Below are 27446 nucleotides of genomic sequence, written 5' to 3'. Positions count from 1 at the left end.
ATTTCCTTTCGTTTATTGTGTACCCTAGGCATGTTAGAAGCCTTTTCACAAATGCCAGATGTCGAAGAAGAATGTCCTTGTTCTCTGCTTGAATGAGACAGTCGTCCAAGTAAGGATATATTTGTATATTTCTTTGTCTGCAAAATGCAATTACTGGAGCCAGGCACTTTGTAAAGACCCTGGGCACAATAGATAAGCCAAAGGGCAGTGCAGAGAATTGGTAATGCATTAAGCCAGCCTTGAATCTGAGTATCTTCTGCACGATTGTCTTACTGGGACATGCAGGTATGCCTCTTTTAGGTTTAATGTCACCAGCCAAGCATTCTTGCCCAGCATGGGCAGAAGCTGCTGCAAAGTTAGCATTTTGAATTATGGAATGTCCAGGTATGTGTTCAAAATTGATAAATCCAGTATTGGCCACCAGGCATTGTCCTTTCTGGGTACCAAGAACAGTCGAGTAAAAACCTTGCCCTTTTTCTTGTTCTGGTACTGGCTGAATGGCCCCCATATCCATGAGGGATGTAACCTGTTTCTGTGCCTCTAACCATTGATTTTTTGGCAGATCTGGCCAACCGTTTGCCATTGGCAGAGTGTGGAAATGGAATCTGTATCCCTGTGATACTATGTTTAGTACCCACTTTTCCTGGGTTATTAACTGCCAATTTTGAGCAAAAAGTGCTAATTTTCCCCCTAAGAGTGCTGCCAAAAGATAAGTGCTTGGTGTAGGCAGAGGGAAGTCATTGGGACTGTTTTCTGTAGGTTTGCGCTTTATCTCCTCCAGATTTGGAGGTAGAAGCGCCCCATTGCTTTAACCTGTATGAATCTTGCGCCTGGTATCTTGAACCCTTAGGGCATCTGGATTTGCCCCTTTGAGCTCTGTCTGACACAGGAAAGGACCAATTTCTTGTAGGCCAGTGTCTACTGAATCTTGGTGACTGCACTTGTAAGAAGTCTTTAACAGTTTGCATAGACTTAGCTTTGTCTTCCATTTTCTTTAAAACCTCTTTTGCCTTAATACCAAGCAGAGTATCATGCTGTAAAGGTGCATCTAGCAATTTAGCTTTAACATGATCAGGCAAATTTTGTTCCTTTAGCCAGGCATGCCTCCTAATCACAGATCCAGTAACTGCGGCCCTGCAGGAGGCCTCTAAAGAGACAAAACCACATTGCAAAGTATGCTTTCCAATCTGTTCAGCTGCATGCAATAATTCCTGCAATTCTTTATTTTCTGCACATTCAGAAATCAACATCATTTTCTGTTTCAGCAATCCCATAACATGTTGTTGATACTTAAGCATATGAAATTGACAGTTTAAGGCTCTGATTGCCAAGGTTGCAGATGAATAAACCTTTTTTCCCCATCTGTCCAGTGCCCTTGAATCTCTGTCAGAGGGGGTAGGATTTTTTGCTGGTGAGGCCTTAACTCCCTTTGGACCCTGTGAAATAGTTTCAGGAACAGCAGCAGGGTTTCTAAATAAAAATTTATGTGAGTCAGGGACCCTGTAATATCTGTCAGGCTTACTGGGAGCTGGAGGTAAGGAGTCAGGGGTCAAGCTTGACTCCGAAAACACATCATCCACAATGTCTAAAACAGGAGGAATGGCTAAAGGCCTGTGCTGACGGAGAAGAAGGAAATCCCTGAGCCTCTTTTTTGATTCTGAGAAATCTTGACTCTCCCAGTGAAAATGCTCCCTCAAAGTATGCAAGGTTTCTCCAAATGAATAATCCTCAGGAGTAGATGCAGATGGTATTGACTCCTCCGCATCAGAATCCTCATAGGGAGGTATAGATAATTCCTGATCAGAAGAGGAATCAGAAGAAATAGAAACCTGATCTGAAGATTCATAATCAGTGTCTTGTCTAGGCTTCTTATCTGGAGGGGGATGGGTACCCCTGATCAAGGTAATAAGGTCCTTAGCCATTTTAATCATCTGTTTTTTTAGGCATAGAGGCCTGTCCACGTGGCTCATGCATCAGTTTTTTTAGTTTTAGAAGTTGCTTTTGTCTTTTGTTTTGCAGCTGTCATCGTTTTGATATACAAATGTTGAGGTCTGAATACACTCTCAGAAGCCGGTGCCTGCTCAGCGGCTCCAGACCCATCCGTGGGAGATACATCCATCAGTCCAGTACCTTGAGTATCTTGTGGCATGCCAGACTCCATGTGGGTGTCAGTAGAGGCCTGCGACACTAAGTTAGCGGGTATCAGGGGCTGCAAAAGTGCCTCGCTGAGTACCGGCGAACCGGTGACTGGCTTAGGAGAAGCTTTGTCGTCGGTTTTGGATCTCAACCGCCTTTCTCTGTCCTTTTCTTTGTATTTTTTATGTACTCCAGTAGTCAGATTGCTATCCGATGACATTTCTGGGTAGTTAAATCTGTTTCCAAAATACTTTGAGGCAAAAATATACTGACGCTTAATAGTGCGTTGGTTAAATCTACCACAAAACCGACAGCCAGGCACATTGTGATCAGGGCCGAGGCAAGGAATACAGTATAAATGGACATCCTTATGAGGTATTTGCTTCCCACAAGTAATACAATTATTAACTTTTTCTGACATCAGTATGGAGCAAGAAAAAAGTTTCCCCAACGGGGTACTTAGCTTTAGTGAAGACTTCGGTTCTGAAACTCAAACTCGAATATTAAAGTAGTCGGCCGACCGGCACTTGCGAAATGCTTCTGCTTCGGGCACCGCTCGGCAAGAAAGACTAAAGAAAATGGCATCAGTTGCATGTTTTATACCCCCGATGACCTGACGCCATGGAAGAGGAGACAGCAACCGACGCAGGACCCAAGACTTTGGAATTCAAGCTGACTGAGGGCAACCTGCCAGCAGATTACCCCAAATGTAATGACTGCAACAGTGAAACACGAAGAACATCCTAAGTGGATTGACCTTCTCAAATGTTCTCTCTGTATCAGCTAGAATGAAAACTAGACTGGGAGGAGTGTCCCAGATCAAATTTACAGTAGGGGCGGGCAACTGCAAAGCCACCAGCTATAACACCACCACAGGAATAGTGTGGGTGGGAGGGAGAAAACCAGATCAGAAAACAGCAAACAGTGTCAGCAAATATATAAAATAATTCAGTCAGGCAAAAATTAAGACAATGCAGAACTCTGGAAAGTTAAAGTGCCAAGAAATATACTTATCAGCGATATATTTCCAGATTGTTTGAGAAGCACTCTTCAGTAATAACGCAAGGAGATTCTAACAGTGTATGCAGGAATTTACAAACAGGGACTAGTTTTAAATCAGCAAGCCTTGAAACAATCAGATAACACAAAAGCTATTAGACCAGTTTGATAAACTTTAACACCACCACAGGAATGGGGGGGACAGTTTCAGAACAGATCAGAAAACAGCAAACAGTGTCAGCAAATATATAAAATAATTCAGTCAGACAAAAATTAAGACAGTGCAGAACTCTGAAAAGTTAAAGTGCCAAGAAATATACTTATCAGCGATATATTTCCAGATTGTTTGAGAAGCACTCTTCAGTCAGAACACAAGGAGATTCTAACAGTATATGCATGAATTTACAAACAGGGACTATTTTTAAATCAGCAAGCTTTGAAACAATCACATAACAAAAGCTGTTAGACCAGTTTTATAAACTTTAGCACCACCACAGGAATAGGGGTGGAACCAGTTTCAGAACAGATCAGAAGCATCAAACAGTGTCAACAAATATATAAAATAATTCAGTCAGGCAAAAATTAAGACAATGCAGAACTCTGAAAAGTTAAAGTGCCAAGAAATATACTATCGGCGATATATTTCCAGATTGTTTGAGAAGCACTCTTCAGTCAGAACACAAGGAGATTCTAACAGTGCATGTCAGTAGCTTTACAAAATGTTATAAAATATGGTTAGGAAAGCCATAGTAAGTCAGTTTTTAAATTATTTAATAAGCTTGGTTTTAGCATTCTTCAGTGTGTGTTAAGAAAACGTGAAGCTAAACTGTTCAGAGATGAAGAAAATTCCACAGTGAGTGGGGAAGGAAGCAAAAATGCCTCCATTTGGCCTTGATGAGGCAGTGAAAGGAAGTGAAAATGTCCCCAATCATCTTGGTGAGGCAGGGAACACAGAGGAGTGCAGAAGCCATTACTTGTGGGGTAGTATGTGGTAGGGAATGAGGTATGTATAGTTGAAATTAATAGAAATTACAAAATTGTTGTCTCAGTGAGAACACACAGAATGAAAAGTCAGAGGAGAGTTTAGTCCAGTCTTCTATTTTTTTTATTGTTTTATTATTTTTAGAATAGGCTGGGTGAGTTTTGTGAAAAGGGGAATTCTATAATGAGGACTATTTGGAGCAGGTTAGGGAAAATGTCCATGTTATGTTTTGTGGGTACTGAAAAGGTTTCTTAGGGGGTCATTTGTAGAAGAAGACGACTGTTAGAGGAAATTGTATGGCACATTTTCACCAGATAGCTACTAGACATTATAGGGAAGTGTAATTTTAGTATTTTTTAAAAGATTGTTACTTAAACTGTGATGAGTTGCAGAGTTCACATCTTGCACTACGCACATATGTTGAGGAAGAAATAAATAGGTATGTGCACCTAAGAGTACTGTTGTGGTAGTGGATATTTTTGGAATGTAATGTTTTGCAGTAGTGAGTTTATTTATTAATTTTGTTTATTTTACACGTTTCCTACTTAACTGATATGTGGGTGGGCAGTTATTTCCTTATGCAAGTGGGATTTTGCACATTCTTTCGGGGGAGGGCTTTTTTACTTCACTTCTGCTTTGTAAACTGAATATGCCAATGTGGGCCTATATTTTTACCTAAACAGTAGGAATGGTTTTAAACTTCATGCTTACTTAACAAACCATAATTCTCAACTTTACATCTCTAAAATGTGGAACACCATCTTTCAAAATGAGGAACAAATGGGCAAAATATGGGACATTTACTGGCAATTTACAAGAACCTTCAACTAGGATGTGGATGCTCACAAAGTGGTTAAATGTGCTACTTTATGTTTAATAATTAAAAAAAAATGACAAATTAGCATGATTCAGTGTCAAAACCATGAATTCTTAACAGCAAATGTGTTGACAGACCCTTTCAATATGTAACTACAAGGATGCTTGACTTTTTAAGACTCAAAATGAGAAGCATTCCTCATTACGAAGTACAGTAACAAGCAACCATTCTGTCAGACTTTTTACATGAATTAGCTGAGTAGCTACTAATTTGTGTGTGTGTGTGTGTGTAATTTGTTGAGTTTCCAGCTAGTCCTGTTGTGTTTAAGAATAGTGAACAGGAATGTGAGTGTTAAGCTGCAACTTCCTTACAAAGTTGTTAGCATTTGTACTCCACTGTGGGGTACTTAGACAGACTTAGTACCACAAGTTAAAATCATTACTATAGAATTGTCCCTGTTAGCTAACTTAAGTGGAGGTGTCACATTGGTCCATGATGACAATTCTTACTGTCTCAAGATTTCTCAGACTTTTTCAGACATTCGGCCTAGGCAGTTGAAGAGTAAGATGTTCGCTGCTTTTTTGTCTTTATGGAATTTGTATATATCCACATACATGCAATTAATCATACATTAATGCAGATATAACTATAGCCAGAGTATATCTGGTAATGATGCAAGGGAACACAATTTTGTTACACTGTTCTTTATTGTCACACCCTCCAACATCCTGTTTTCAGATGTTACTAGCTTCTTTTTTTTCATTACTGTGTACAAAGCTATCTCCATAATCTGTGCACTTCGGAGGATTATCTGGAGATGTAGGAAGGTATTGTATGTGAGATGGACCAGGAAATGCCATTTGTACTCAGACTACATTCTAAGGATCACTTCTTGTCTCTGTTACCACCTCTGTGATATAACTTTCCTTCCAGTGAATGATTTTTTTACTACTCTTAAGGACAGAACCTCTACTAAACAATGGTGCTGTAGCCAGTACCAGATAGTCAACTGGGGCTCTGGGCAGGGTAATGGATCAGTGCCCCCCCACACACACAGCAGCCCCCCCCCCCACACACACACACACACACACGCACGCACGCACACACACACACACACAGCCATTCCAGCTTCACATTACTTGGCTATTTCTCCCCAGTTACCATGGACATTGTTCAAATCTATTTTCTTCTTTACGTCTATGTTTACAAATACTTGGATTTAATTTAAAACTTTTATTTCAAATTTTATAGTGCAAACACTGATAGGCATTTGCTAAACAAAACAATACAGTCTCATAATGAAAACAGACCTTGCATTAATAGTAAACTTCTTTGCCCTTGAAACTTACATTCATTGAAACAGCATTGAAATCCACATTCAAAGAAAATGTATCTGGCCAATGGCAGATTAAGTTTACCTTCAGGCTGTTTTTAAATCATAGACCCCTTGCAAATATTTTTAGGACCATGCATACATGCCTGTGTTCTTAGATTCACCTTCCTGAGTGTATTAAATTATATTCCTTGTATAACACAGCACCGCAGCACATGATAGAGTGTTTAAAAATTGTAGTTTTGGACACTGTGTCCTGTAAGCAATGAAACAAAACATATGAACTAATAATGACAGAACTGCCATTTCAGAATATTTCAACCACAAAAGGCCACAAACATGTGTCATTATAATCCACCAATATCACTCAATATGCACAGTCCCTGAAGAAGTAAAACTCATCTGAATAATTCCACATTCAAAAGATCTGTTAACTAAATAAGAGGTTGCTGCTAGCAAACAACTTTGCATTTCAGTGTTTCATCTACAAATTCAGTTCCTGCTGCCCTTGAAGAATAAATTACCAATGTTACATTAAGAAATGGTAATATTTTAATATTGCAATAGGGAATGCATGGCAAACTAACAACAGGTTCATAGATACTAGGCATCTCAAACAAAAAGACGACATACTCGGGACTGCGGCACCGCCACCCCCCTTAAAGTACAACACAGTGTCAGCAATCCATCTACATGGTCTGGGAATAGAACCAACAACCTTCTGCATCAGAAGCAAGTACGTTACCTGTTATGCTACTAGCACTAATTTCAAATTCTCTAGCACAGTGGCAACCATCTGCTAAACAAAGAGTTGCACATTGAAAATAACATGATCAGCTCTTACCTTACAGCTCACAATTCTTTGAAAATGCACTGTGGCTTGGTGTTATATCTCTCAACTGTCCAGATTTCCATAGAATGTCCAGATTTTTGTCTCATATTTTTGGTCTGTTCCTCTTAAAATTTGTTCACAGTGACAGCCATTTGCTAAACAAAGAGTTCCACATTGAAAATAACATGAGCAGTTCTTACCTTATAGCTCATAATTCTTTGAAAATGCACTGCGGCTTGGTGTTATACTGCTCACCTGTCCAGATTTCTGTAGAATGTCCAGATTTTTGTCTCTTATTTTTGGCCTTCTCTTATTAAAATTTGTGCTTTTTAATAGCAAACAACAGAGGATTGAAATCACTAAATAATGACATATATTTCCATTTCAGACTTCATATCCTTCAGAAAATGCAAGTTAACACAAAACATTCTACGTTTATAAGAGCAATATTTAAAAATCTGTCGCCCCATTACTAAAGGCTTTGCCAGATTTCTTTTGTTAGGAAGTTGAGAGGTATGGTTAGTGTTGAGGATTCAGGGGCTTGTCTCCTGCACCCAAGGTACAGGGTTTGAGTCTGGGTAAGTTAGGTAACCTGCCATTCTTAACTAGGGCATTACGCACACACCTGGAACACTGAGTCTAGTCTGCAGTTCTCCAATGTATGAAAGCAGCAGCTGCCAGAAACATTGTGTTCCATCACAAGCAGCCTGCTCTAATGTGCCAGGTAGAAGCACTTTCCTAAATGCTCTGTGGAAATGTTGTGGTTTAAATTCCATGCACAGAATTGCAAAAAAAGAAGTAAAGAACAAACATGTTTGCATGCATTGTGTGCATTGATGCATTCATGCAAGGATATCATGGTGTTCCTTAAAGAAGATGTGTAGTTTTTTTACTTTTTAATTAAAATGTAAATGCTGTTGCAGCCCCCTGGGGCCCCAGGCAACTGCCTAGATCACCTAGAGCTGGATCTGGCTCTGGCTTTAGCCTCATCATGTGGCTCCATGATGTTTACATACAAAGCATTGACTTCTAAGAAAACTTTGGCCTCGTCAGTTTTGTGTGTTTTTGTTGAGAGGTGGTATACATTACAGATGTGTGTGCTGGCCACTGGACAATGACAGGTAAGTATGCTCCTTACTAAACTTGGAGGGTGTGCTTTCAGATTAATTTCGTCATTTTTGGCCAAACAGCCTTGGTGAATTATGATGGATATCAGTCTCAGGGTATGTCTGCTATACAAGAACTTCTTACTCAGCTCACTGTTACGTAACTCATTGGTACTGAGAAAGAGACAATGTGTTGTTTCATAAATATAGTTTATGTCAACAAATTGCTTTTTACTGAAACCCAGAAAAATAAAACCAACTTCGTCAAACAGGCAGTATAAAATGAGGGGGCAAGTCTCACACACCCCCTTGTGTGGGTGTCTTAGCATCAACATCAAGTGTTGCCTATAGGCAAAGACCACTAGGTGGAATGAAATTCCTGTGGAGTATTTTCTTCTTAGCATTTTAAGCTTTTCACTGATCTGCTTTAAATGTGTTTAGCCCTGTTTCACCTGAGCAATATGAATATTTTGTTTACAATATGTATATTTTGTTTTATTTGTTTATGCGGTAGACTGGTGAATTTTTAGTCTAAACGTTTTTAACTCATTAGTTTTTTTATGTGGAAACATAATGTTTTATATTGAATAACTGATATTTCAAATCATGTGATTATCATCTGACTTGAGGATAGTATTTATTATGGGTATTTCTATTAGCTCTGAGTGTGCATTATTTGTAAGACAAAAGCTGCACACAGTACTCCTGGAGTGTCCTGACCAGTGCCCCAAGTATGGCATTCTACCTGTGTAGTGGCTCGAGTTTAGTTCTGCGCAGGTTTGCGCGTGCCGGCAATTGGCAAGTGAAATGGGCAGGGATAGCAAAGAAGAATGCCAGTCATGCTAATTCACATGTCACGTCATGGATACTTTAACAATGTAACTGTCACTGAAATACAAATCCTTAGACTTACAGATGCCATTCCAATAAATCTGTTGAAATCACTCGCAATTCCCCCACAAGAATATTAACACCAGTTTTGTTCATTTTTTGTCAGCCATTCATCTATTCTGGAGCTTCTAGTCATTTGCAGTTGTGTTGTCAGATAGTCATCTGATGATCTTTACAGTTTGAACCATTCCTAAAATGTGTATGACATTTTATTTCTGGGATTATTATTTGGCATTGGTGAAGGCTTCACTGCAATATGGTTTATCAAAGTTTCATAGTTCGTGTGATGTAATAGATCAATATACTGTACACCTTAAATGTGTAAAAGCCATGACTGAAGTTTTGTCTTGATGGCTATAAACTCTGTCTGTATGACTTCCCGTATTTAAGGTTACAGAGTCAGAAGAGAAGTTATTGTTCATTAGCTTATACAAATGTTTGCAAGTTCATTCTTAGAAAGGAGTATCATTTTCCCTGTTTTTAACCAGGCTGGAATATTTTTGTGCATCATATTTTGCTCTTCTATGTCCATAAATCAACACTACTTATGGCCTGCAGCGTGTTTGGGATGGGATTTGCTACTGTGCATCCTGCGAGGTACTACACTGATAGAATGCCCCAAGTATTATCTCGTTCTCAAATCTATCCCCTCTGAGAATAAACCCAGCTTATTTTTTTAATATCTATATTAACTACTGCCACTGACCTGTCAGTCTGCTCCTGGTAGACCAATCCAGGTGTGATCAACAATCCTGGATATTTTTCATGTCCTGCTGCAACAGTTCCAGTCCTCCCAGCAGACACTTCCTACAAAGGCTGTTGTGGCCCAAGTTTCTTACTTTACATGTGATTGAATGGTCCTCAAGTGTCTCCTTTATGCCCATTTGTTCAGTCTTTCAGGAATCATATTGAATCACTGCATGACTTTAAACTGAAAGCCATTCAGTCGAAAAAAAGTTTTTGCAGGGAGACTGCCCCCAGTGTGTCCAATGTGGGGGGAGACTGACGACTTCCTAAGTTTATATATACCAGCTCTGAGGGTGTACAACAGTGGGAAAAAGTGCAACTTTTAAAAATCTCTGAAAGTATTTTTTCTGCAATATTTTTTTCAAACAAATGGCTTTCAGTTTAAAGCTGTTTAGTAAACTGACATGGGTCCATCTTTCTTTCCTTTATCTTCCACAACTGCATATTGATACCATTAATAAATAAGTTGATTCTGTTCTCTATTTCTTCAGATGTATCTAAGGTAAATAGTGTGAGAAGTAGTGGACTCATGACAGGCCTCCTCCCTGACATTCCCCTAGCCATTTGCTTTATTCATGACATTGTCCATCTGACTACAACTCAGTGTGACCTTCATCCTTGGTGGTCCTAGCCCAACCCATCTAGTTTTCATATCAGCTTCCTGTGTGGGCAGAGTCAAAGGCCTTAATGAAGTTTTGTTGTTGTGTCTTTCGGCTTTTCCTCGGTTAGGGGTCTCCACAGGGGAACTCTGGTCAGCTAATGATTGGCAGTAGATTTTTACATGCCGAGTTGCCGGCCCTGATGCACAACCTTCAGCGAAGGTACGCCCATTCATCCATGTCTCCACACAGAAGATGCTCTAGCTGAGAATCGAACAGGACAACGTCTTACTGTGAGGTGACAACGCTACCACAGCACCACCACCACAGTCCAAATGCCTTAATGAAGTGCAGATAGAAATCATCTATTCTGTTGAACTGTCCTTTAACCTAGCCATAAAACTGGATCAGATTTGATGTACACCTCCTTCTGGCTGTGACTCCATACTTGTTATCCTGGAGACTGCAGTCCTCTAGAAATACTATCAGCCTTCACTGCAGGGTTTTCTCTATGACCTTCCCTGACACTGTTGTTAAGTTTGCCAGGTCTGTAGTTTCCCAGATTTTTTCTACTCCTCTCCCTGAACAAGGATGCTGTCAGCTACTGCCCTCCACTGTCCTGGCACTTCATAGTACAGATGATCTCTAGTAGGGAAGATGCCAGAACACTGAGACTTCCAAGATGGCTGCTCTCCGATCAACAAGTTGATTAAAGCTATCCTAGTGGGAAAACTGAAATGTTGAAAAAATACAGTACAATTTATCAGTTTGAGTATTCAGTTAGTAGGCATGAATACAGAGAAAGTAATAGAAAATCAATCAGAAAAGGAAAAGAAAAAAAAAACTCTAGCAGGCAAGAATCATTCAGCTGTTCAGAACAAAAAAAGCAGTTCAAGTTTCAGCTTTGGTAGAAGACAGGCCTTCCAGTAATGTAGAGGAAAATATATCAAATCCACTCAAAGGTGTTTAAAATAAGTGAAACAGTGAAATAATACATAACATCAGTAACAAAAGGTTGGAAACACAGAAGAAGATGAACTGATGATAATTCAAAAAACAGAGACTGAAAGGGAAAAAAGGCCAACTAAGCATCAGGCTTCTCAAAAAGAGCCATTTCAAAAATAATGGAATTACAAGACAGAGCATATAAAGAAAGCAATAGATTTTCTGCTATGCCAGGGAAACTGGAAGGAACAGACTGATTTTAATTTTATGAATGTGCATATAAGCAGCTGAACTTGTATTACACAATAGAATTTGATACTTGAAAGGGCACATAATGTGTATGCTCCAAATCTGGACACGAGAAAGCAGCCAAACCTATATTAGTAAAGATGCAATCATACCAGCAGAAAGAGTTGCTCCTGAAAAATGTGGCAGAAGGAGAATGTATTAAAAGTGGAAACAGCGAATGATTGTTGAAAATGATTATTCACAGTACACCAGGCAAAAGGGAAATAAGTTTATCCAGGCAATCAGGGAATGTCAAGAGGAATGTGTGAGAAAGCTGGCTAGAGCAGCTTGAATTTCAAATTATTTTCCTCAAGGATCAAACACATTTTTGGCTAAGGAGGAAATAAAAAATATCCAAAGAAGAATGAGATAGCAAACAGAAAGAGACTCTGATTCTCATTTATCTGACAATACCAAAGCCCACTGAGAAACTTTGCCAGTGAAATGTTTTCCATTGATCCAAAGGAAAATGCTTGAGTATCAGAAAAAAGCATAGAAGTTGACTAGAAGAATCAGGAAGTACCTTGGACTTGAACCAGAGACTGGTGTTGGAAGTGGGACAGAATCAGGAAGAAGATCAGCAACATTGCGAAACTAATGAATAAATGAGAAATTGTAAAGCATGTTTCCCAAATAGACATGATCTGCAGCTTTGCAAGACATGACTGAGAAAGACTAGAACTTTATTGGCTGCATTAAACTGGTAGGTGAAATGTAAAGCATATTGCCACTTTTATGTCATTCATTTTCTATATTAATCACATTACATGCAGAATTAAGGTAATTGTACCCCCTGTTTTATAGAGGTGGATATTCAGATTAATGTCATTGGTATGAGTTATAGAAATTTTTTAAGCCAGCAGGCTTGAAAAACAAGATATACTGATGTAATACATGGCAAATGCTTGTTGTGTTGTATTTGCAAAGGCACTACCATTTTTCCATTACCAGATGCTTTCACTGGGAGACAAGAAGAAGCTTACAGGTTCAAGCAGTTAATTACGAGAGAGCTAAACAGTGTGTTATAGATTAAATTTACATTTTTCATGCATCTGGACGGTCAACAGCATTTTTTTCTCATTAACAACTTGGACATAAAACATTTTCAGATGCAAGCAATTCACAATGAGGTCTGACTAGTGAATAGTATAAGGCACATTGTATTTACCATTTAAAAATAAATTGGAAAGCAGTTCAGTGAAAAGTAATGAAGCCTGAAACTGTGCAAAGTGAATAGATTATACAAACAGTTGCCCCCCCCCCACCAGTCTTACAGTCTTAGTACTTTAACACATTTAATACAATGGTGCATAATTTAGTTTATTTGTAGGTAGCCAGGGCATTTTTCTTAGTGTTAAGAGTTAATGTTGGCTAAAAACATGCAAGTCATTTCACATCTAATTATTGTAAGAGGAACACATGCTTTAGCATGGGTAACCTGAACTTTAGATTAGGTAATGTATAAAAGTCCAGCTACAAATTTGGGGCAACTGCTCCTACCTGGAGTAATCTTCATTTGTTGACAAGGTAGATAGTTTTGCATGTTTGTTCTAAGTTAAAACAGGCTGTAGTTGAGTGTAAAAATCCACAAATTCTCTAACTTTGACTCAGATCCGTCCCATAAAAAACCGTCATCTACAAACCGCAGATAAAGTTTTATATATTTTTCCAGGCTTCATTATTTAAAACAAAGGTATTTTCCCAATGTGAGAGTACCAAGTTGGCATAAGTGTTGGGGTGCCCATGGCTGCCCCTGCTTCGTCTATATAATGAATTAGCTCCCATAAAGACATTATTCTCTAAAACCAAAGTTAACATGGTCTTAACTAAAACAATCTTCTCTTTATTTGCTCCAAGTTTTTCCAAAAGTTCACCGATAGTATAAATACCATAGTCATTATTGATCACCGTGAATAAATTTTGTACATCCATTGTGACCATTAATAATTTAACAGAACCCACATTGTTGTTCATTTCTCCCAAGGACATTAAAAAATGTCCCGTGTCTTTTAAAATGTTGTCCATTAGACTCGAGTAAGGTTTAAGGGTATATTCAACCCAAATTGAAATGTTCTCAGTGACCCATCCCCTGCCAGAAACAATTGGTCGTAGGGGTGGGTCACTGAGAGATTTGTGAATCTTGGGAAGTGCTTTAAATACAGGGGTAACAGGCTTTTCTACCAAGAGAAAATTGTATGTCTCTTCAGATATGAGCATATCATTCAACAATTTTTGTAAGCAAAACAGTACTCTATCAATAACCTGTTTTACACCTAACGGATTAATCTGAGTGTAGGTGTTATTATCCTGTAGTAAATCATTTAACTTTTCATTATATCTAACGGTATCCAATAAGACCACTGCTCCTCCTTTGTCTGCCTTTTTTATAATAATATCTTTATTCTCACTAAGTCCTTTAAGGGCTGCCCTCTGCTTAAAGGTTAAGTTATAAAATTTGCTAAATTCACCTTCTTCATAATATTGAATGAAGTCTTGCTCACAAGCATTAATAAATAAATGTAATGCTGGTGTCAAAGGAGGAATATATCCACTAGGTTTTTTAAGGGTGAAAACATCCATATTATTATTACCAAATAACAGTTTTAAAGCAACGCTTCTACAAAAAAGCATGACATCCATTACCATGTCATTATATGTTCCACATTTGCCTGGAATAAAAGTTAGCCCTTTATTAAGGACAGCAAGCTCATCTTCATTCAAAACATTTTTATTTGGTAATAATAATATGGATGTTTTCACCCTTAAAAAACCTAGTGGATATATTCCTCCTTTGACACCAGCATTACATTTATTTATTAATGCTTGTGAGCAAGACTTCATTCAATATTATGAAGAAGGTGAATTTAGCAAATTTTATAATTTAACCTTTAAGCAGAGGGAAGCCCTTAAAGGACTTAGTGAGAATAAAGATATTATTATAAAAAAGGCAGACAAAGGAGGAGCAGTGGTCTTATTGGATACCGTTAGATATAATGAAAAGTTAAATGATTTACTACAGGATAATAACACCTACACTCAGATTAATCCGTTAGTTGTAAGACAGGTTATTGATAGAGTACTGTTTAGCTTACAAAAATTGTTGAATGATATGCTCATATCTGAAGAGACATATAATTTTCTCTTGGTAGAAAAGCCTGTTACCCCTGTATTTAAAGCACTTCCCAAGATTCACAAATCTCTCAGTGACCCACCCCTACGACCAATTGTTTCTGGGAGGGGATGGGTCACTGAGAACATTTCAATTTGGGTTGAATATACCCTTAAACCTTACTTGAGTCTAATGGACAACATTTTAAAAGACACGGGACATTTTTTAATGTCCTTGGGAGAAATGAACAACAATGTGGGTTCTGTTAAATTATTAATGGTCACAATGGATGTACAAAATGTATTCACGGTGATCCACGGTGATCAATAATGACTATAGTATTTATACTATCGGTGAACTTTTGGAAAAACTTGGAGCAAATAAAGAGAAGATTGTTTTAGTTAAGACCATGTTAACTTTGGTTTTAGAGAATAATGTCTTTATGGGAGCTAATTCATTATATAGACAGGCGCAGGGGGTAGCCATGGGCACCCCCTGCGCCAACACTTATGCCAACTTGGTACTCTCACATTGGGAAAATACCTTTGTTTTAAATAATGAAGCCTGGAAAAAATATATAAAACTTTATCTACGGTTTGTAGATGACGGTTTTCTTTTATGGGACGGATCTGAGTCAAAGTTAGGAGAATTTGTGGATTTTTTACACTCAACTACAGCATTTTTTAGGTTTACGGTTAAACACTCATATGACTCCATAGATTTTTTAGATGTTAGGGTAGGACAAGATGAGCTAGGTTTTAATTCAAAACTTTTTAAAAAAGAGTGTTGGAAGAACACCCTTCTATCTTTTGATAGTATGCACCCGAGATATACACATCCCAACGTTGTACAAGGGCAAGTCAGTAGGGCTTCAAGGATTTTTATGGAAGATTCATTTTTTGAAGAAGAAATTGACAACCTTAAAGATTGTTTTAAAAACAGGGGTTATAAGTCTGAAATGGTGGATAAGGTTATAGATAAAAATAAAGGCTTAAGACATAATACACATAAACCATGGATAAAGCGAGCTAAGAATGCTGAAAGTAATATAGATAAGAGCAATCACATGGGGCAGAACTGATGTTTACTTATTGTAGTAGCATAAGAGATGCCTGCAATATAGTGCGTAAGAATTGGAATATTCTTACAAGTGACTATAGTCTGAAAGATATTGTGGGCCCTTATCCTACCTTCAAATATAGAAGGAATAAAAATCTAAAAGATCTCTTATGTATAGAAAAATCTGTTAACACTTATAAGCATCAGGCTCTGCATAGTACAGGGACAACACCTTGTGGACTTTGTAAAGCCTGTCCTAATATTAATAAAGATACACAATTCAGACATCCAGTTATAAATAAAACATTCTTTTTTAAGGGTAAGGCCATCTGTCGTACCACTGATATAGTTTATTTAGCCGAATGCTGTCATTGCCCCTGTTTTTATGTTGGGAAGAAAAATAACATGCTAAAGGTGAGAATCCTGCAACACCTTTCCAGTATTAGGAATGGAGACGAAAGAAATGCATTATGCAGGCATGTAAAAGAGTTTCCTACACACACCTTTAAATTTCGGGCCATTGTTAATGTAAGATTGAATAGTAGGGGGGTGATATTAAGTTAAAAACAGAATTGGCAGAAACCAGATGGATTGTTGACTTAATGGCCAACAGGAAGCTAGGCTTAAATGAAGTTATACCTATTAAACCTGTCCTACAAAATAGGCGGGTTTTCTATTGAATGTGATTGGCTGTTGACATATATAAAATGTTTGCTTAATGTTTGAACTACATCTGATGAAGGGTATATCCCGAAAGCGCTCATCCTATTTACTGCATTTTTTACTTTTGGTTAATTAAAAGTTTTTAAGCATAGCAGTGTTCCACCTTGTTTTTGTTCTTTGGATTACCAGTTTGCTGCTTTGGTGGACTTTAGCACAGCACTAGATTTTTTGACTGTTATGATCTCTAGTAGGGAAGATGCCAGAACACTGAGACTTCCAAGATGGCTGCTCTCCGATCAACAAGTTGATTAAAGCTATCCTAGTGGGAAAACTGAAATGTTGAAAAAAGACAGTACAATTTATCAGTTTGAGTATTCAGTTAGTAGGCATGAATACAGAGAAAGTAATAGAAAATCAATCAGAAAAGGAAAAGAAAAAAAAACTCTAGCAGGCAAGAATCATTCAGCTGTTCAGAACAAAAAAAGCAGTTCAAGTTTCAGCTTTGGTAGAAGACAGGCCTTCCAGTAATGTAGAGGAAACTATATCAAATCCACTCAGAGGTGTTTAAAATAAGTGAAACAGTGAAATAATACATAACATCAGTAACAAAAGGTTGGAAACACAGAAGAAGATGAACTGATGATAATTCAAAAAACAGAGACTGAAAGGGAAAAAAGGCCAACTAAGCATCAGGCTTCTCAAAAAGAGCCATTTCAAAAATAATGGAATTACAAGACAGAGCATATAAAGAAAGCAATAGATTTTCTGCTATGCCAGGGAAACTGGAAGGAACAGACTGATTTTAATTTTATGAATGTGCATATAAGCAGCTGAACTTGTATTACACAATAGAATTTGATACTTGAAAGGGCACATAATGTGTATGCTCCAAATCTGGACACGAGAAAGCAGCCAAACCTATATTAGTAAAGATGCAATCATACCAGCAGAAAGAGTTGCTCCTGAAAAATGTGGCAGAAGGAGAATGTATTAAAAGTGGAAACAGCGAATGATTGTTGAAAATGATTATTCATAGTACACCAGGCAAAAGGGAAATAAGTTTATCCAGGCAATCAGGGAATGTCAAGAGGAATGTGTGAGAAAGCTGGCTAGAGCAGCTTGAATTTCAAATTATTTTCCTCAAGGATCAAACACATTTTTGGCTAAGGAGGAAATAAAAAATATCCAAAGAAGAGTGAGATAGCAAACAGAAAGAGACTCTGATTCTCATTTATCTGACAATACCAAAGCCCACTGAGAAACTTTGCCAGTGAAATGTTTTCCATTGATCCAAAGGAAAATGCTTGAGTATCAGAAAAAAGCATAGAAGTTGACTAGAAGAATCAGGAAGTACCTTGGACTTGAACCAGAGACTGGTGTTGGAAGTGGGACAGAATCAGGAAGAAGATCAGCAACATTGCGAAACTAATGAATAAATGAGAAATTGTAAAGCATGTTTCCCAAATAGACATGATCTGCAGCTTTGCAAGACATGGCTGAGAAATACTAGAACTTTGTTGGCTGCATTAAACTGGTAGGTGAAATGTAAAGCATATTGCCACTTTTATGTCATTCATTTTCTATATTAATCACATTACATGCAGAATTAAGGTAATTGTACCCCCTGTTTTATAGAGGTGGATATTCAGATTAATGTCATTGGTATGAGTTATAGAAATTTTTTAAGCCAACAGGCTTGAAAAACAAGATATACTGATGTAATACATGGCAAATGCTTGTTGTGTTGTATTTGCAAAGGCACTACCATTTTTCCATTACCAGATGCTTTCACTGGGAGACAAGAAGAAGCTTACAGGTTCAAGCAGTTAATTACGAGAGAGCTAAACAGTGTGTTATAGATTAAATTTACATTTTTCATGCATCTGGACGGTCAACAGCATTTTTCTCATTAACAACTTGGACATAAAACATTTTCAGATGCAAGCAATTCACAATGAGATCTGACTAGTGAATAGTATAAGGCACATTGTATTTACCATTTAAAAATAAATTGGAAAGCAGTTCAGTGAAAAGTAATGAAGCCTGAAACTGTGCAAAGTGAATAGATTATACAAACAGTTGCCCCCCCACCAGTCTTACAGTCTTAGTACTTTAACACATTTAATACAATGGTGCATAATTTAGTTTATTTGTAGGTAGCCAGGGCATTTTTCTTAGTGTTAAGAGTTAATGTTGGCTAAAAAACATGCAAGTCATTTCACATCTGAGAAGGGGACAGTAATAAGAAAAAGAACAGAGCGCAATTATTGTAAGAGGGAACACATGCTTTAGCATGGGTAACCTGAACTTTAGATTAGGTAATGTATAAAAGTCCAGCTACAAATTTGGGGCAACTGCTCCTACCTGGAGAAGTAATCTTCATTTGTTGACAAGGTAGATAGTTTTGCATGTTTGTTCTAAGTTAAAACAGGCTGGGGGGTCTGAATATGCATTTATTTTATTTTATTGAGTGTCTTAAGCAAAAAGTCTTCAAAATATAACAGGTTCAAGCAGGCATGAGAAAAACATGCATTTAAGCTAAAAGCTGGAAATGTACATTCAAAAGAACTGTCACATATAACAGTTGGATCTAAGTTTCTGTCATAATGGCTACTCAGTCCATATTACCAGGGAATGTAAATGGCCTTAAGAGGTACAGACAAAAAGCAGAGAACACTGATTTATATTAAGAAGTGTAGAACACAAACAGCAATGTTGGAGGGGATACATTGGGATAGAAATAAGCATACAAATTAGACAAAGAAAGCATTGTGGGGCGGACATATCAGGGACATAGGAAAGGGTAGTAATAATACTAACTGCTAGACAGGTTCCAATAGTGAAAGAACAGAAGAAAAAAGACAATGATGGCAGATTTGTGGTAGCAAGGGGCAATGATGTAACTAGGCATACTCAGTGTATTCAAATGAGTACATTTTTTTCTGAGCATCTTTCTGGTACCTTTATAGGTCCAAAGCATAGAATATTTAGAAATGTCTAAACTAATATCTGTTGTATACAACTATGCAAAACATGTTTATATGATAGGAATACACCTCTTAAAATAGTCTTTTTATCCATATAAATGGAGACAGTTGAAAATAGTATAACCCTTTCCAAAGTGTATAGGGGCAGATTTTTTAGGGATGAATAAATTTTTAAATTATAGGTGGGCAGAGGGGGGCAGCAAAATGAAGTTTGAGTACAAAATGTGAATTTCTGGCTACACCCCTGGCAAGGTGTTACTGGCAGGGAGAAGTATATGCTTGCATCCATTTATATTCCACATACAACTGCTATTAAGGAGCTTAAGAGAATATTTTGAGAAATAATACATTTTCAGAAGGGATTATTATTTATGGGTAGAGACTGGAACCTGATTTGCAACAGTGATGATATATCAGCTAAGAAAGTACAGTTGTGTACACTTACCATAAATGTAGACGTTCAAGTGTATTCACTGTTGCAGTCATCACACTAGGGTTATCTGTCTGCAGGTAGCCCTCAGTCGGCCCAAATACCAGAGTCTTAGTATTTCTGTGTTGGATGCTGTCGCTTCTTCAATGATGTCAGGTCCTCAGGGGTATAAAACAGGCAGCCGATGCCATTACATCAGTTTTTCTTGCCCCAAATGTCAGGAGCCCCCAAATAGGGAGCTAGTATATGGTGGGGAACACCACCAGTAAAAAGTAAATAACAATACCATTAGGAATGGTCATAGATAGGAGAGGTAGAAAGATAGAGAAAGCCAGGGGGCTGGAAGGAGGGAAACCAGGGCTGCAACAGTGAATACACTCGAACATCTACATTTATGGTATGAGTACACAACTGTACTATGTTCTTCATGTTTCACTGTTGCAGTCATCACACTTTGGTTGATTCCCAAAGCTGAGGAAGGGTGGAGGCAGTCAAGAAGTGTTAGGGCTGGCTAGTAGGCCTTGCAAGACTGCTGTAGCAAATCCAGCTCTGGATTTAGAAAAGATAGGTAAGTGGTAATGCTTGGTGAAGGTGTGTACAGAACTCCAGGTTGCAGCTTCCAGAATGTCCCTGGTAGGGACTCCCCTGAGAAATGCTGTAGAGGTGAAAGTAGCCCTAGTGGAATGTAGTCTGAGCCCCTGTGGGGTAGGTTTTCCATGGTGCTTGTAGCAGAAAAGGATGCAGTGTGCTATCCATTTGGAAATGGTTTGTTTTGAAATGGCCTTGCCCTCTGCCCCTGTAGCAAAGCTGACTAGCAGCTGGTCAGATTTTCTAAAAGGCTTACTCCTGTCAAGGTAGAACCTGAGCTGTCTGTGCATGTCCAAGGAGTGCAGGATACTTTCCCCTTTATTCTGAGGATTAGGGAAGAATGTTGGCAAATGGATGGATTGGTTTAGAGCCACACTAGACACCACTTTAGGCATAAAGGACGGGTTAGTCCTGAGGGAAACCCTGTCAGCTTGGAAAATAATGAAGGGTTCCACAGCCATCAGTGCCTGTAACTCAGACACTCTTCTTGCTGAAGTTATGGATAAAAGCAAGGCTGTTTTCCAAGAGAGGACTTTTAACTTTGCTGAGGCAGTAGGTTCAAAAGGGGGAAGCGTGAGCTTTTCCAGTACAAAGTTAAGGTCCCAGGTAAGTTGTTAGCCCCTCTCAGGAACTGTGTAATGAGAGAGTGAGAAAACAGAGGTGGCTCAGTATTGTAATGAGCTGAAATGGCAGAGGTATGAATCTTAATGGACGAGAAGGACAGGCCTCTGTGGAGTAGCTCTGCTAGGTAATCCAGGTTTAGAGGTAAGGAGGGCACTGCTGTGTCTTTCCTTTGAGACTGATTCCAAGAACAATATCTTTTCCACTTTTCAGCACAGGATTTCATAGTACTAGGCCTTCTGGTTTCAAGAATAATGTCCAGCACCTGTTTGCTGAGGGATGCTGATGGGGTATTCAAAGGATAAGCCAGGCTGGAAGGTTTAGGGTTTGCAATTGTGGATGCAAAATCTGTCCCTCCTGCTGGGACAGCAGGGTGGGAGTCTGGTGGAGGTGCAGGGTGGCAACTGTTGTCAGGCTGCATAAGGGTGGGTACCATTGCTGGTGTGGCCAGTCAGGGACAATAAGAATTGCCCTTGGCCTGTCCTGTTTTATCTTGAGTAGTACTCTTGAGAGAAGGGGCAGAGGGGAGAAGGCATAAATTGAGAGGTTTTCTCATTGAAAAGATAGGGCATCCACCTTCCAGGCCCCTGCTGTGAGGGTTCCTGGTGCAGTATTTGCTCAAATGGTGGTTCGCGGGGGAGGCAAAGAGGTCCACCTCTGGTGTCCCCCACCTCTGGATCAGAATATTGAAGGTGTTGGGCTCCAATCTCCACTCGTGTGGGTCATGGAGATTTCTGCTTAAGTCATTTGCCAGTAAATTTTGTTTGTCTGGCAGGAATTGAGCTTGTAGACACACTTGATTGCTCAAGGCTGTGTTCCACAGAGCCATGGCTATCCTGCAGAGTGGGTAAGAATGGGTTCCCCCCTGCTTGTTTATGTACCACATAAAGTACAGTTGTGTACATTTACCAGAAATGTAGATGTTCGAGTATATTCACTGTTGCAGTCATTACATTTGGGTTATCTGCTTGCAGTAGCCCTCAGTCGGCCTGATTATCAAAGTCTTGGATCCTTCATCAGCTGCTGTCTCATCTTCTGTGACGTCAGGTAGTCAGGGGTATAAAGCATACAGCCGACGCCATTACATCAGTTTTTCTTGCCCCAGATATCAAATGCCCCCCTTAATGGGAAGCAATTAAATATATATATATATATATATATATATATATATATATATATATATATATATATATTTATACACAAGGTTATACCTCCAACAAAAAAGCAAATACACCAAAAAGCTTTTAAGTATAGTAAAGGAGAATAGAGATATAGCCAAAAGAAGCCAGGGGGCTTGGAGGGAGGGTAACCAGGACTGCAACAGTGAATACACTCGAACATCTACATTTATGGTAAGTGTACACAACTGTACTATGTTCTTCATGTTTCACTGTTGCAGTCATTACATTTGGGTAGATTCCCAAAGGTAAGGATGGGAGGAGGAATTTAGATAGCATTAGGATCAGCTATAAGGCCCTGCAAGACTGCAGTGGCAAAGCCTGCTCTGGATTTAGAAAAAATTGGCAAATGGTAATGCTTGGTGAAAGTATTACAGAACTCCAGGTAGCAGCTTCTAGGATGTCTGAGAAAGGCTGTACAGGTAGATGCAGCCCTGGTTGAATGGGGTCTAATCCCCTGTGGGATAGGTTTTCCATGGTGCTTATAGCAGAAATGAATGCAATGGCCTATCCATTTAGAAATGGTTTGCTTTGAAATAGCCTTCCCCTCTGCCCCTGCAGCAAATGCCACCAGCAGTTGTTCAGATTGCCTTTGAGGTTTAGTCCTGTCCAAGTAAAAAACAAGTTGTCTGTGCACATCTAAGGAGTGCAATATCCGTTCCCCTTTGTTCTGTGGATTAGAAAAGAAGTTTGGCAAATGAATGGACTGATTATGAGCCACACTGGATACCACCTTGGGCATGAAAGAGGGATTAGTCCTGAGGGACATCCTGTCCGCATGAAAGATGATGGCTCCACTGCCATAAGGGCTTATAATTCGGATACCCTTCTTGCTGAAGTGATTGCTAAAAGGAAAGCTGTTTTCCAAGAAAGGAATTTTAACTCTGCAGTTGCAGCTGGTTAAAAAGAAGGAAAAGTGAGTTTTTCCAATACAGAGTTAAGGTCCCATGCTGGAGTTGGGGCTCTCCTGGGTGGTCTTAAGTTTTTGGCCCCCCCTGAGAAACTGCTTGAGCAGTGGATGAGAAAAGAGGGGTGGTTCTGTGTTGTAAGGAGCTGAAATGGTTGAGGCATGAATTTTGATGGAGGAAAAGAAAAGGCCCTTGTAAAGCACCTCAGTTAAGTATTGAAGAATCTGAGGTAAATTGGGCGCTGCTGTGGCCATCCCTTGAATCTGGTTCCAGGCACAGAATCTTTTCCATTTTGCATGAGATTTTCTAGTACTAGGCCTCCTTGCCTCCAAAATGACATCCAACACTTGCTTACTGAGGGATGGTAATGGAGAGATTAGATAAATAGCCAAGCTGCCAGGTTCAGGGTTTGAAGCTGGGGGTGCAGAATCTGGCTGTCCTGCTGAGACAGCACGGTAGGGGTCTGAGGCAGGTGCCATGGGGCCAGCTGTGACACACTGCGCAAGAGGGGGTACCAGTGTTGGCGTGGCAAGTCTGGTGCAATCAATATCATCCTCGGTTTGTCCTGTTTGATCTTTAGTTGTACTTTGGAGAGGAGAAGCAGAGGAGGAAAGGCATAAACTGATAGATTTTTCCAGCTGAAGGACAGAGCATCCACTTTCTAAGCTTGAAGATGCAAAAATTTTCTAAGCTTGTTTGTGAGGAGTCCTTGTGCAGAATTTGTTCAATTGGTAGTTCTGGGGGGAGGCAAACAGGTCCATATTGGGGTTCCCCCATTTGTTGATCAACATTTTGAAAGTCTGTGGTTCCAGTTTCCACTCGTGTGGGTCCATGAGATTTCTGCTTAGTTCGTCTGCCAGTGTATTTAGTTTTCCTGGCAGGAATTGAGCCTGTAGATGCACTTGGTACCTCAAGACTGTGTTCCACAGAGCTATTACTAGTCTGCAGAGGGGGTAAGAATGGGTACCACCCTGCTTGTTTATGTACCACATAACAGTGGTGCTGTCCGTCTTTGCCATTAATTGTCCTGGAAGGATGTGGTCCTTAAAGGCTGTCAGAGCATTCTGTACAGCTAACATTTCTTTTTGATTGATATGCAGGTGCAATTGACATGGGTTCCATTTGCCCTGAATGCACTTCCCTGCCAGGTGAGCCCCCCATGCATAGTCTGATGCGTCCTTTGGGCGGCAGGGGGTAGAGTGAATGGTAGTCCCTTGTTTTGGTGACAGGCCTCTGCCCACCAAAGGAATTCTAACCATAATGATAGTAATCATTCCTTCTAGATCCTGAGAATGTTGATACCATTGTAGTTTCCTTATATGCAGTCTTGCATATGGAATTAGTAAAATGCACGAGGCCATAAACACCAAGGCTTGCAGCATTTGCTTGCAGATAGCAAGGTTTTTGTGGCCACTAGTTTGAAGTAAGTTGGCAAATGAATTTGTTTCTCTGGCATGAGGAAAGACATCTGGAAAGTTGTGTTCAAGCTTGCTCCCAGGAATATAATTTGTTGATAGGGTACAAGATGTGATTTCTTTTCGTTTATGGTGTACCCCAGGCAAGTTAGCATCTTTTGTACAAACACCAGATGATTCAAAAGTATGCCCTGGCTTTCTGCCTGAATTAGATAATCATCCAGGTATGAGTACATCTGAATACTTCTTTGCCTGAAAAATGCAATGACTGGAGCTAGGCACTTTGTGACTACCCCGGGGGCAGTAGATAAGCCAAAGGGCAGTGCAGAGAACTGATAGTGCGTGCAGCCTGCTTTGAAGCGTAAGTATTTTCTGTAAGAGTCCCTGATTGGGATGTGCAGGTAGGCTTCCTTTAAACCCAGTGCTGCCAACCAGGCATCCTTGCTTATCATGGAAAGTAACTGGTGAAGAGTTAGCATCTTGAATATGGAATCACCAAAATGGTGTTTAAGATAGAAAGGTCCAAGATAGGATGCCATGAGATGTCTTTTCTGGGTACCCGAAAAAGTCTTGAGTAGAAACCTTGTCCCTTTTCCTCTTCTGGTACAGTCTGAATAGCCTTTAATCTTAAGAAAGAGAGCACTTGCTTTTGAACCTCTGCCCACTGATTTGAGGGTAGATCTGGCCAACCGTTTGGGGTTGGTAATGTGTGGAAGTGAAATCTGTACCCTTGGGAAACTATATTTAAAACCCATTTGTCCTGGGTAATGAGTTCCCAGTTTTTGGCCTGCAGAGCAATCTTTCCCCCTAAAGGAGCAGTCAGTTGAGAAGTGCTTGGAAGTTTTAAAGTTACGTCATTGAGACAGCTTACCATAGGGGGGAGTCGTACTACTCCCTGATTTTGAAGTGGGAGCCTCCCACTGCTTAGACCTGTGCGTACCCTGGGACTGAAGCCTGGGTGTTCTGCTGGTTCTGGGTTTGAACTGAGAAGGCCTGGAAGAGGCAGGAAAGGGCCAATTCTTTTGAGGTCCAATGCCTACTAAATCTAGGAGGCTGCACTTGTAATAAATCTTTAACAGTTTGCATAGATTTAGCTTTTTCCTCCATATTTTTAAGAACTTCTTCTGCTTTGTCGCCAAACAGGCGGTCCTGATTTAAGGGAGCATTCAGCAATTTAGTTTTAACATGATCTGGCAAAGATTGCTCTTTAAGCCAAGCATGCCTCCTAAGTACAGACCTGGTGACAGCAGCACTGCAAGATGCCTCTAGTGAATCAAAACCACATTGCAAAGTATGTTTTCCAACCTGTTCAGCAGAATGCATTAAATCCTGTAAATCCTTATTTTCAGCACAATCAGGAATCAACATAATTTTCTGTTTAAGCAATCCAATAATATGCTGCTGATACTTTAACATATGAAACTGGCAGTTTAAGGCCCTGATGGCCAAAGTTGCAGAGGTGTATACCTTCTTACCCCATCTATCCAGGGCCCTGGAATCTCTATCAGAGGGGGGTAGGATTTTTGGCAGTGATAGCCTTAATGCACTTGGGTCCCTGTGAAATGGCCTCAGGATCTGCAGTAGGATTTTTAAAAAGGAACTTGTGAGAATCAGGAACCCTGTAATATCTGTCAGGTTTTCAGGGAGCAGGGGGTAAAGAGTCAGGGGCCAAGCTAGATTCCGAAAAGGCATCGTCAACAATGTCCAGAACAGGAGGGATAGCTAAAGGCCTGTGTAGGGGCAGGAGTAAGAAATCTCTAAGCCTCTTTTTAGAATCAGAATAATCCTGGCTTTCCCAGTGAAAATGCTCCCTAAGAGTATGTAAGGTTTCACCGAAAGAAAAATCCTCTGGGGGAGAAGCAGAGGGAATAGAGTCCTCTGTATCAGAATCCTCATAGGTAGATAAGGGTAACTCCTGGTCATCAGAGGAGACAGAAATTTCAAAATCCTGGTCAGAAGTATCATAAGCAAATTCAGTCCTAGGCCTCTTAGAGAGGGAAGGTTGGCTTCCCCTGATTAAAGTAATAAAGTCTTCAGCCTTTCTTATCATTTGTTTTTTAGGCATAGAGGCCTGACCATGTGGTCTGGGCATCAATTTCCTAGGCATGATTCGAGTTTTAGGCCTAGAAGAAAAAGATGGCGTTGGTTTAATATGCAAGTCAGTAGGCCTGAATACACCCTCAGAAGCCGGTGCCTGCACAGCAGCTCTGGACCCATCCAAGGTAGAGACATCCGCAGATTCCACAGTTGAAGCATCTCATGGCATACTGAACTCTGAATGGGTCTCAGTAGAGGCCTGCGAATCTAAAGTAGCAGGTATCAGGGGCTGCGAAAGCACCTCACTGAGTACCGGTGAACTGGCGACTAGCTTAGGAGAAGCGTCGTCAGCAGCTTTGGACCTAGGCGGCCTGTCTCTGTCTTTATCTTTGCATTTTTTCGGAATGTCAGTAGTCGGGTGGCTTACCGAAGACATATCTGGATAACTGAACCGAGTACCAAAATATTTAGAAGCGAAAATGTACTGAAGACGAATAGTTTGTGGTTTAAATAAGGCACAAAACCGACAGCGAGGTACGTCGTGGTCAGGGCCTAGGCAAGGAATACAGTATAAATGAAAATCTTTATGAGGTATTTGCTTTCCACAAGAAATAAATTTACTGACTTTTACTGACATCGGTTTAGAGCAAGAAAAAGTTTCCCCAATGGGGTACTTAGGTTTAGCTGAAGATTTCGGTTCTGAAACTCAAAAAAAAAAATTTCAGGAGTCGGCCAACCAGCACTTGCAAACTGCTTCTGCTTCGGGCACCGCACGG

At 39.7% G+C, this 27446-nt stretch overlaps 1 protein-coding gene across 1 annotated transcript in view; it reads right to left on the bottom strand.

The window, feature by feature from the left end:
• The window catches only part of GRIP1 (glutamate receptor interacting protein 1), a 2220015-nt gene that overhangs the window by 2126740 nt on the left and 65829 nt on the right, over positions 1–27446 (bottom strand). The gene's annotated exons all lie outside the window — the stretch shown is intronic.

The sequence above is a fragment of the Protopterus annectens genome, chromosome 11.part0, assembly GCF_019279795.1.
Source record: "Protopterus annectens isolate FY-2018-M chromosome 11.part0, PAN1.0, whole genome shotgun sequence".
NCBI classification, from domain to species: domain Eukaryota; kingdom Metazoa; phylum Chordata; order Ceratodontiformes; family Protopteridae; genus Protopterus; species Protopterus annectens.
Note: the sequence above shows the minus strand (reverse complement) of the source record. Positions and strands in the feature narration are given on the sequence as shown.